This window comes from Eufriesea mexicana, unplaced genomic scaffold (genome assembly GCF_001483705.2).
Source record: "Eufriesea mexicana isolate 0111107269 unplaced genomic scaffold, ASM148370v2 scaffold267, whole genome shotgun sequence".
NCBI classification, from domain to species: Eukaryota; Metazoa; Arthropoda; class Insecta; order Hymenoptera; family Apidae; genus Eufriesea; species Eufriesea mexicana.
The window spans coordinates 123,053-133,502 of NW_016908419.1; the positions used below are offsets into that span (position 1 = coordinate 123,053).

The following is a 10,450-nucleotide window of genomic DNA, read 5'->3' on the forward strand; positions in this document are numbered from 1 at the left end:
TTTTCGGGAAATTGCCCGCTGTGCGAGGGTTCGTCGGATAAATTGAAGCGATGTCACAGCCATTCGGCGTTGGCTCGCGTTATCGGCCGCATCTCGAGCAGGCGAAATCGTCGTGGCAATTCGCAGGATTCGAGGTCCGTCACTGCGAACGCTCGGGCGAGCGGAATGCACGCGCGGCGATTATTAAGGGAAAGGCGTGGTAGCGCGGTTTTGCGTCCGTTCACGGTTCATCGACTGACCTAAGCGACATCAACTTCCCCGAACCATTTAATTAACCCTTCCCAATCTCGCGCGATCGTCGAATTTCGAGGGCCAGTGGTCACCGGTCGCAGGTCCCCGCGTTCCGATTCGTCCTGGAACCCTGACGAGCAGTTTGCGGTGCAGATTTGCTGCCACACGCGCGCACCTGGCTACGTTAAGCGATGCAGCCGTGTCTCCGGATGGAATTGTTGGACGGTGCAGAAGGTGTATCGGTGACGGAGGCTTCTCGTCGTTTGGACGTGTCATCGGTTTATCCGCGTTTGCGGCGGAGATGACGCGTGTCGGGTGTATCTGCGAGGCAAAGCCTGCTTTGATGGGCTACGCCCATCAGATACCTCGCGATTTATTTTCCCGTCAGATGTAACGATAATGAACTTCGCAGTGTTAACGCGTTCTCTTGTGTCGCGTGTTATTGATGACTGCGGGGATTATGTAAGAGTAGGTCCTAAATATCTACCTGCGAAGGTACAATATAATCCTTGGAGGAGGTGTCGTGGATGATTTTATTTGCCAGAGTGCTTTCAGAAGTGTGCTAGGTACAATAGAAGCATTAGAAATATTTTTCAATGAATTAATATTAAGTTAATTGTTCCGTGTCCTGCGTGTCCCTGCGTTTAATTTAGCGTGAGAAGCGTAATGGTTGCCTTTCAAGAGCACTCGTTTTCTTCACCGAAAAATGTAACGTTGATCGATACGCAACAGAGTATCATGTTCGAGTTAAATAATTTGGACCAACACGTCTCACGGTGCTAAAATAGACCGTGAGGCAAGAGTTTGCAGAGATTACTGGGGAACCGAATTATTTTCGCGCCTCGTTTTTGTTACTCTCGTTGCGAGCGTGACAGGGAAAGTGTAAGATCGGGGATGTGGAATTCGCCGGTATACGAAACGCGACTTTTAATATTCCTCGGTTTTCAATCTCCTCGAAGGTCCCCTTCTGTAACAGGCGTGGAGCGAAATGTGGGTCAGACGTCGGACGAAATTGCCCATGAAATTGCGAAAGAAATAATTGAAATTTGCGTAACGACGTTAAGAACGAAAATTTCTTGTCTCGCTGATTAATCGAGGAACGATTATCCGGAAGCTCGAGATTAAAGGGCCGAAGATAATGCGGCGCGTGAATCTTTCCAACGAACCCAACTATCCCGGAGTTTCACGAACACGAGTCCCAGGAGATACAGTGAGTCGATGCATTTAAATCCCCGTTTTTGTTGCCAACTCTGCTCCACCTTCCGTAACACGAATTCATGGTGTGCATGATTAATGATCCCTTTCTTGCCGTGAGAAGTTATCGTCCTATTGCTGCTGCGTCGCTACCAAAAAGCGTCCGTGCTTATCTGACCGCTAATGTCGCGATTATTGGGCCACGTTCAACGAAAATGCGTCTCGCGTGTACACGTGTAACGATCAGCCCAAGGGAAATTATGCCATCGACGAGTCGCGTCCCCTCGCGGATAATTTCGATCGGTTCCCGGTTCAATTCGGGAAAATACCCGAAAATCTAGGAATTCAGGAGGGGAAGGGGGGCCTCGATGAGCGCCATATTTCTTCGGGTTTCTCCCCACGGTCCACTATTCTCATACGCAAATATGCAAATCCGGGAAAAAATTTGGGAGGTCGAACTAAAAATGTGATAAAACGGTCCTCTAAATTGGGGTAATATAAGTATAGTAGATATAGGATTATATATATCCTTAATATGCGAATAATTTACGAGCTCTGACAATTTGTTCGAGTTTTCAAATAATAACGTTCTTCGATAGTTAGAAGGGTTAAAAAATTAATAATTAATAAAAATATAAATAACAAACGCCTAATACGAAAGGCGCAAAAATCCCCTAACAGAATTAACACGAATTATAATTAAAAAAAAAGAAATAGTTTAAAATTTTATATTACAAAATTCATCGTAGGAAGATATATAGAATAATTCCATAAAATAAATTAAAATTGTTTGAGAAATGAAGGAAAATGCTTTTCGATAAGGGCCCTAGGACAGCTACGTAAAATTCGAGGGATATGTATTGGAATTCTGTAACTCGGCATTAAATTCGCACGGATCTCGATACCGGCGAAAAGGCTCTCCGTAATCGTATGAAATGGCTTTCGAGCAGATTCCTCGAGGATAGAGGGACCGATGCGTTTTATCGAGGCGCGAACGAGAACGAGCCCGACAGGTAAGCGTACACGATCGAGCAGCTTAATTCACTGTCATCGAGATTATGTTAATCTCGACGCGGAGAAGCGGTGGCTCGGCTGAGTTATTCGATCGGTCGCAGAAAGCCTCTCCTGCGGATCGTTGCCCCCGGGATATTGGATTATGTTTCACTGTTAACAGGTTACGTTTCGTATCTCGCCACGGCAGACGTGCGACGCGCCGGAGCCAATGCCACGGCTAATCGACTACAGGATCGATCATGGAAACGAGCGTGATCGACGGCGCCGAGATTCCCGGCGCTCGATCCGCGTCGATCGCTCCTTCTTCCGTCCACCATTCGACCAACGATCAACGCTCGAAATGAAGTTCAAACGTTCCGAATGAATGGACACCGGGATTGAAAGTTGACATTTCGCGATATCGGTTTGGTTACACTGGTCGGCTGATTTTCGGACCCGTGATTTACGATTTCCCGCAAGCTTTAAGAAGGTTCCGTTATCGTGCATTTTCGTTAACGATGAGAGTTTTAGTAATCTGGTAGTAATGGTAACGTAGATCGTCTACGTTGATCCTCGTTAATGGATATTTAAAATTCGGTCGAACAGGGTTCGATTAACATTAAACGTATCGTGACAGGTCAAATGATCGACAGACGAAGAAGTAAAGTAAGAAAATTTTTAGAAAATACATAGAGACATCGAAAAATTGATTATACCTGTACTAAAAGAAAAATCAAGTGATTAAAGCCACAACGTGGAACGAGAAATTTAAAATTAAAAATTTAGGAAGGACTATTTGGGTCCTGATAGGTTTAGCGTTAAGCATAGTCATGCTGAAAATAGAGTTCATTAAGTTTATTAACATTGGAACTACTAGTCGAGGATCCAGTTGAAATGAATTTCTCAGAATTTTCCTTTTCGAAATTAGTAGAAATATATATTTGCTTCTCTGAAAATTATGCAGACTCGTACTGAGATAGAACTCATCTTCATCGTGGTATTAAAATTACTATTATCTATGCCTGTTATGTTTAGCTTAGTAAAGATCGGTGGATCTAGCGTTAAATCGAGACAACTTGGACTCTCAGGTCCACGAATTCGCCTAATTATCCCGATTCATGGTTCCATTAGCTTTCCAAGATACCCCTAAGCGAATACTCACCACTTTTCATCACTTTAGAACTCTCTTTCGAATTCCAAAGTCCTTTGGAAACTTCAGGACCTTCTAAATCCTTGGATTTCTCTTTGATTTTCCTGGGAACATTGAAGTCCACTTTGAGCATCGTGGACTTTTAGACTGCTCTCTAATCCACGAAACTTCATCGATTAGCAGGTACTCCGAAATCCTTGAAATTACCTACAAGCAAAGGTGCGGACGTTGCACTTCCTCGACGCGTAACCACCTCGTATTAGCATAAATTAGCTAGCCGTCCGCGGAACGTCGTAAACCTTAGCAATTGTAAGGTCCACGCTTTGATGTCAGAAACGGTTGAACGATCGTCTGCTTTAATGCAGTGACGCGCATGCCGTGAAACATCGCGCGAGGTTAAACGCATTCTTTGACATAATTTGTGTAATTGTGGCACCGCGTTCGCTCGGCTCTAAATGCTCATTTAGAACGAGCGCAAGCATCCAAATGGACGGTGAAATAATTCGTCCTCCGTCCGCGTTCCTCTGTATCTCAATTTATAACCAAATTTCGCGGTGCAAAGCCGGACACGTGCCCTTCAAACACCATCCAGCCTCCGCGAGGTAACCGCGAGGTAAGAATTCAATTATCACGGCTAATTGCTGCGGGAAAAATTGCCAGTTTTTCCTGCATTTACCATTTCCGAATTTTTCTTTCGTCTCCTCATAGTTTCCGGCGATTATTTCGTTATTTTCGCGAGACTCGTTGGATGCTAACTTCCCGTGCCACGGTTTACCGCGATGAAACTGGATGAAATTTTAAAAATTCGCGCAGTCGAGAGGAAAGGAAAACAAGGGGAATAAGGATAAAATGAAATGCAGGAGCATCGACAAGAAGGACCCAAAGGAGGAATACCAGCAATTAGAGAATGCATTGTTAAAACAATAAAAAGAATTTCAAAGATTTAAGGAATACAACGTGAGGTTATTAATTTTGCCTAGAATATCGAGTGGGACGAGTATAAATCCAAACAAAGGCATGGCTCGTAGGCAGACCTCAATGTAAACAACACGGAACATTCTAGAACAGGCTCGTGGTTAATTTTCGCCGTTGCCTTCCTGTCTCAGTTACGTGTTATTCTTCGTCGCGACCGGACGTAGTGGCTCGGCGTGTGGCCGACTGTGTTGATAATGGCACGTGCCATTGGAACTAAAGTCGTAGGACACGAGGTTAAGAGTGTTGGGAAAGAATGTTCCAGACGCGTGGAAAGAATATCCGAATAGTAGAAACGAGAACTACGAGACACCTCGAAGAGGACCTTCGAATCCTTCGAATCCTGAAGTGCCCTGAATACCAGTACTCCAAGTACTAGAATCTGCACGAAATGGGGAGGAGGGATGAACGATGCGGAGCGTGGATGCAAAAGTAAGTACACGACTGACGAGAGCTATAAATACAAGAGACGAAATCAAACGTTGAAAGAGAGCCTGGCGAGTCATCAGACGTCTCGTGCTGAATGAAGCACGCGGCACCGATGACAGACGCGACTCGCGGGAACTGGGTTAATCCGGCACTCTTATTCCACGATTAACGCGAAAAAGCGAGTCTAGAGAGTAGTCGGTTGAACTGCAGAAGCGACGTTCGCCACGTGAACGACGCTTTGCAATTTAGCCAGGCCGCGTCTGCCGGTCTGGCGCAGAAATAGTCGATCGTTTCACGCGCGTGTCGCCCGATGATGTAAACCATGCGTCGTGGCAGCTGGCTCCGCGTACACGCGACGGTTAGTCACCGCTTAAGACGCCGTTTAATTACTTGATTTATCGCCGACTAGTCGTGATCGCGGTTATATTGCTGTGAGAATCGCCGGAGACCCAATTTCCTCTCTCACTTTTCACTCCTTCCCTTTATAATCGCGGTATCAAAGGAAAGGGAGTGAGTCATTCACGATACTCGAGATCTCGGAATCTGCACAGCTGCTGAATCAATCTTGCGCCTCTATCACCAGGGTGAATTAGCAGCGCGTCATCGCGCTGATCTTTCTCTCAATTTCCGAATTTCGCGGTTTACTGGCTCGGTTTAGCAGTAGAGTTTAATTGCTCGGTTTTGACATGGCTGTGGGTCGAGAATGACGCGATGTCTTCCGTGCACGTGGAATATTTTGAGCGGATGATTTAATCCCGTGAGTGTGGCTAGGTTCTATGTGTTCATCGTGAACATAGGCAACGACGCGTATACGAATTATTAAATTTCTCGTACGTTTCGATGTTCGTATTCTTTGCTGACTTGTGAGATTTCGTTAGACCTCTAGAATTTCGATTTTGTGTTAGGAGTATACCTTGTTTAGTTCTGTGGTAAATTCTCTCTTCGGTGTATTACGTTTGCAGTGTTTCTTGTGAGTTTCAATAACGAATCTCTGATACTCGATTGGTTCAGGAGTTTTCTTAATTGAAAGCAACACGTGGCATCTTTATCCCTGCAGTCCCAATTAAAGGATCCGCGTATGATCGATAACATTGCCAATTCTACGATATTAATTTTGTTCCTATCGCGGATCTCATACGAGCCACTTAAAAAATTACACTCGAACCTGACCCAATTCCAAAGACCTGACGTCGAACGCAAAAATCACCCCAGCGCCACGCACCCTCCACTCTTTATCGCGAATCGATGTCTGCCATTCGTTAACCTTCCACTTGAACCGCGAGTAACTCGCGTGGTCGGGACCGGAAGTCGGCGTGTGCGGCGTGGAAAAATACGATTCCCGGTCTGGACGACGAGCATAAATTACACCGCCACCGGGTGTTCACCGTCGAAGAAGAAACCCGCGTTTTAATCTGCCTCCCCCCGCCGCGGACCTCTTAGAGAGGTGTTTTGCAGCGTGGAATCGCGTCTACGGGTTTTATAGTCACCCACGTCGCAGACGTGCCATTATTATCGTCGTATATTCTCACGTTACGGTCCACGCGACAAACGGCGCAGATGCTAGCCTGGAAGAAAAGCCACGCTCGCAAGTCGACTCGCGCGGAAACGCTCGCGACCCTTCTGGCCCATGTGCTCTCCCACGCTCCACAAAAATCCACGTACAGCTGTACGAAACTTTATTTACAGCCTGCCGGCCGTAATCTCTTATTTTCTCTCCCGGCCACCCTTTCTGCCGGCTCCATCGCGAAGGCGCGGCCGGAAAAAGCGCCACGAGGAAGAGCCTCTGGTCCCTTTGAAGACCGATACGCGACCGGTGCTGGGGCAGACTTCGCGACGCATCTCTAATTGCAGTCGGGGAAGTAAAGGGAACCAAGACGCTTCCGTGGAATTAAATTCCTCTCCACGAGCAGCGTCCCGAGATTTTTCCACGTCGGGTCCTTTGGATCGGGGCAGGCGTTTTAGGAGATTCGCCGCGCGCGATCGACGTCGTCCCACTGAAAGCTTCCTCGAGATCTCAGACTATCATCTCGGTCTGCGGTTTGAGATACGAAATGCAGGGTGTTTTAGCAGAAACTTGTTGGTGTTTCATATGTTGAAACGGCGTGAAAGATCGGTCCACGATCTTCAGGTCCCCGATGTATATAAAATAGGATATCTCGGTGAAAAAAAATCGTACGATCGTAGATCAAATTGGGTTTAAGAGAGGAAGGATAGTACTATAGGACGCCGTTGAAAGGAATATTGAAAAAAAATTACCGTCTTTGGAATATTTTTGTAAATACAACGAAAGTCGATATTTCTCGTGTTTCTTCTACCCAGGATGTGATACGTTGTACGTTATTCTCGAGAAACCTTTAAAATCGCAGGTTGTAGAATTATTCTTCAGCATACTCTATATTGGACGAAGTTCGATGATCCCAATGGAACTTGTAGATTACTCGAAGGAACGATTTACGTGCCACGGCCTTAATATATTTTCTGCCCGAGAGATTTCTAAACTTTCTAATTTCGATCGGTATTAGGCTTATTAGGTACATAATTCGAGCGGAGCGTGAGATTGGGTCAGTAGAATTCGTACGCCTCACCTGTCCGCTCGTACCCCATACGATCCCATCCTCGAGGTTCGTTCCTCGGGAATACACGCGGTTCTCACTGTTCTAAAATTGATCGACGCACGTATATACTAAGAATAATGCAGTACAAGAGGCGGTAATTTAAAGCCGAGCTTATAAATCTTCGAATGTTCGCAGAGCCGGTGCTCGAAGCGGGTATAACACGCAACGAGATTTATTCAAACATCGGCCGGCACATTAAGTAACTCTCGGGGAATCTCGTTTCACGATCTCATCAAAGTTGGAACATAAGCGCGGCATGATTTAACGCGGGTCCCGCGACTCTGCCGTAACTCGTTAATCGGATGAATTCCGCACGGGCATAATCAATACGAACGCAATAAATCTGTCTTCCATTAAACACCGTGCAATCACGCATCGCGGAGCCATGCAGCTCCTTTGCCCACCCTCTGTCCGTCTTCGTCGATTATTCGAATACAAAATAGTAGTTAACCCACGGGTGAACCTTAAATTGGTTTTCACGATACCTCGAACGAAACAATTTCCAAGCAATTATCCACCGACACGCCAACCTTCGATTTCAGAATGGGCAGTAACCGCTACGCCTCTGCTCGTTACTCCCTTCGCTTCTCGTTAGGGGTACCCGTGGAATTTTTTGTGGATCGACAGTGTACGATATTTGCGAAATAACGCAAAAATTAAGCTCCATCTGTTAGTCGTCAAATCGTGAAGCTTTCTCGAATTCCGATCGAATTTCAAAAGTTTCGAATAGGAAGGAGGACATGTCTTCGAATTAATCTTGGCTTCGGTGTTTCGTCTTCGTATTCTTTTACAAATTTTCTTTCGAGGCTGATATATTTGTACAATTATATTTGGTCAATTTTTAAACATAACAGAGCCCTCGTAAATGGATGATTTATTAATTCAAGCATTGGCGCCTGTATCTCTGGTGTACAATTCTATAACATATATCCGGACTCATCCACTTGTACCTACGTGGCTATACGGACGTTAGCACTTTGCTGACCGGTATATTCGTGTTCTTACGTCAGGACGTGAAATTGGATCAGTCACGAGTGCCACGTATTACAATATTATTAAATATACCGAATAAATATCGTTTTAGAACCATGAGTGATTTCACGTGAAAATCGCCGGTCGTTTCTTTGAAAATTCCTATTTCACTGGAGACGAATATCTCATTGTCAGCGTAAAAACCTCGATCTACTTACTTCCCTCGCGCCAGGTCGTTCCTCTCGATCGTGTCTCGTGGCGAACTATGGGGGACCGATTACCCGCGACCCAGCTTCGTAAATACGTTGCTCGGCTGGTGCCGGGAGCGGCAAGAAATTTAATAAAGTCGATGAAAAATGAACGGGACTTGGGCCGGTTCATTTATCACGGCTATTTATCGGCTGGAGATACACTTCGATCAGGAAAGTTTCCAAATTGTGCCGGGAGGTTCACTCGGCTCGTGGGACAAGCTTCGACCGGCTAGCTTTGACTCTGGCAACTCGCTTCGAAGGACCAATAATCCCGAGGAAACGTAGGAGGATACTCCTTTCCTTTTCGATTCTAACCAGCGAGCATCTCCTTTTCCTCGGCTCTAACTACGGCATTCAAGGATGCAGGGGTGCGGGGGTGCGAGGGAACGATAGAGATCGTTAAACGAGAAGGATCTTATCTGTCCGAGGAGCGGAGTCGAATGGGAAAAAGTGGCGAGCGATAATTTTATTTGGAAACGGGAGGGCATGCACTTTACAACCAGCCAATGCAAACTGGCTTGGAGCCGAGCCAAGAACGTCGGGGCGTCGGAAACGTTATGCGAATGCCGTTTTAAAGGTGAAAGAAGAGCGATAAACGGGAAAGTGGCAGGGAGGAGAGCGGGACTCCTTCCAAGATCGCGCGATTGTCGCCCCATTTGCTTGGATATTAATCTCGAGCTTTTCTTTCTGGGTCAACCGAGCCAGGGGTACGCTCACCCGCTGCGATATTTCCTCGAGACTTCTAATTTGCGAGTCTCGGAGTGGCAGATGACCGGGCACGTTGCTAGCCGCGGCTGCTTTCTTCGTGGCAGCACGCAGCGGAGGGATAGATGACGTTAATTTGTTTTGCGTCTCTGGAATTATGTAATTGGGAGCAAGTAGCGTAAATGAAAGCTGCGATGACTGCGGGATGATCGTTGTCGCTTATATGATCTTTGGAAGGGGTTTAGTATTGTCGAAGACGACGTTTCCTCGATTCTGCATCCTTTGGAACGTGTTACTGCGTTCGAGGAGTAATATCTGAGTAATATTTTTATAGTACATTCTTCTGGATCTATTATCCAGATAATACATTCCGATTTCTGAGTGATAGGATGCAGTTGGTTGCGTAACAACGTAATTTATGATTTATCGAAGATGCAGGTGCTCGTATCTCGCATACAGTGTGGCAAAGAGTAGATAGTCGATTGTTTCGCAGTCGACATCCAGCTCGCATGAAAGACACGTTGCATACAGAAGAAAATAATAAATAACGTTGTGAAATAGCTTGCATATATTTATAGCGTTTCTAGCAATCTTCCTACACCTTGCCTTCCAGTACACAATATGCAATGAAATTGACAGCACATTGCGGACTACAATTTTTCACGTTTCTTCGAAACAGTGTATCTCGGTAAGAAATACGACATGAGGGTAACAAAAAATTCTGCTACCTTGTGGTACCCATTTTTCGCGACAAATGGGTCAGATTCGCACAAGAAAATGTATAATCCACGGTTTATCTTTCTCTATATTATTGGCAAGGGTGCAATTTATATCCTCGTGCAGAGAAAATCGTAAGCTCGGCTACAATTTTGCCTCGCATCGTATATTCGATGGACAAAAATCGAAAGGGTGCAAACCGGAAGATCGAGGGGGGGGGG

General features: G+C 45.8%; 1 protein-coding gene across 1 annotated transcript in view; it reads left to right on the forward strand.

The window, feature by feature from the left end:
• LOC108555689 (papilin-like) overlaps positions 1-10,450 on the forward strand; it is a 122,850-nt gene that overhangs the window by 106,850 nt on the left and 5,550 nt on the right. The gene's annotated exons all lie outside the window — the stretch shown is intronic.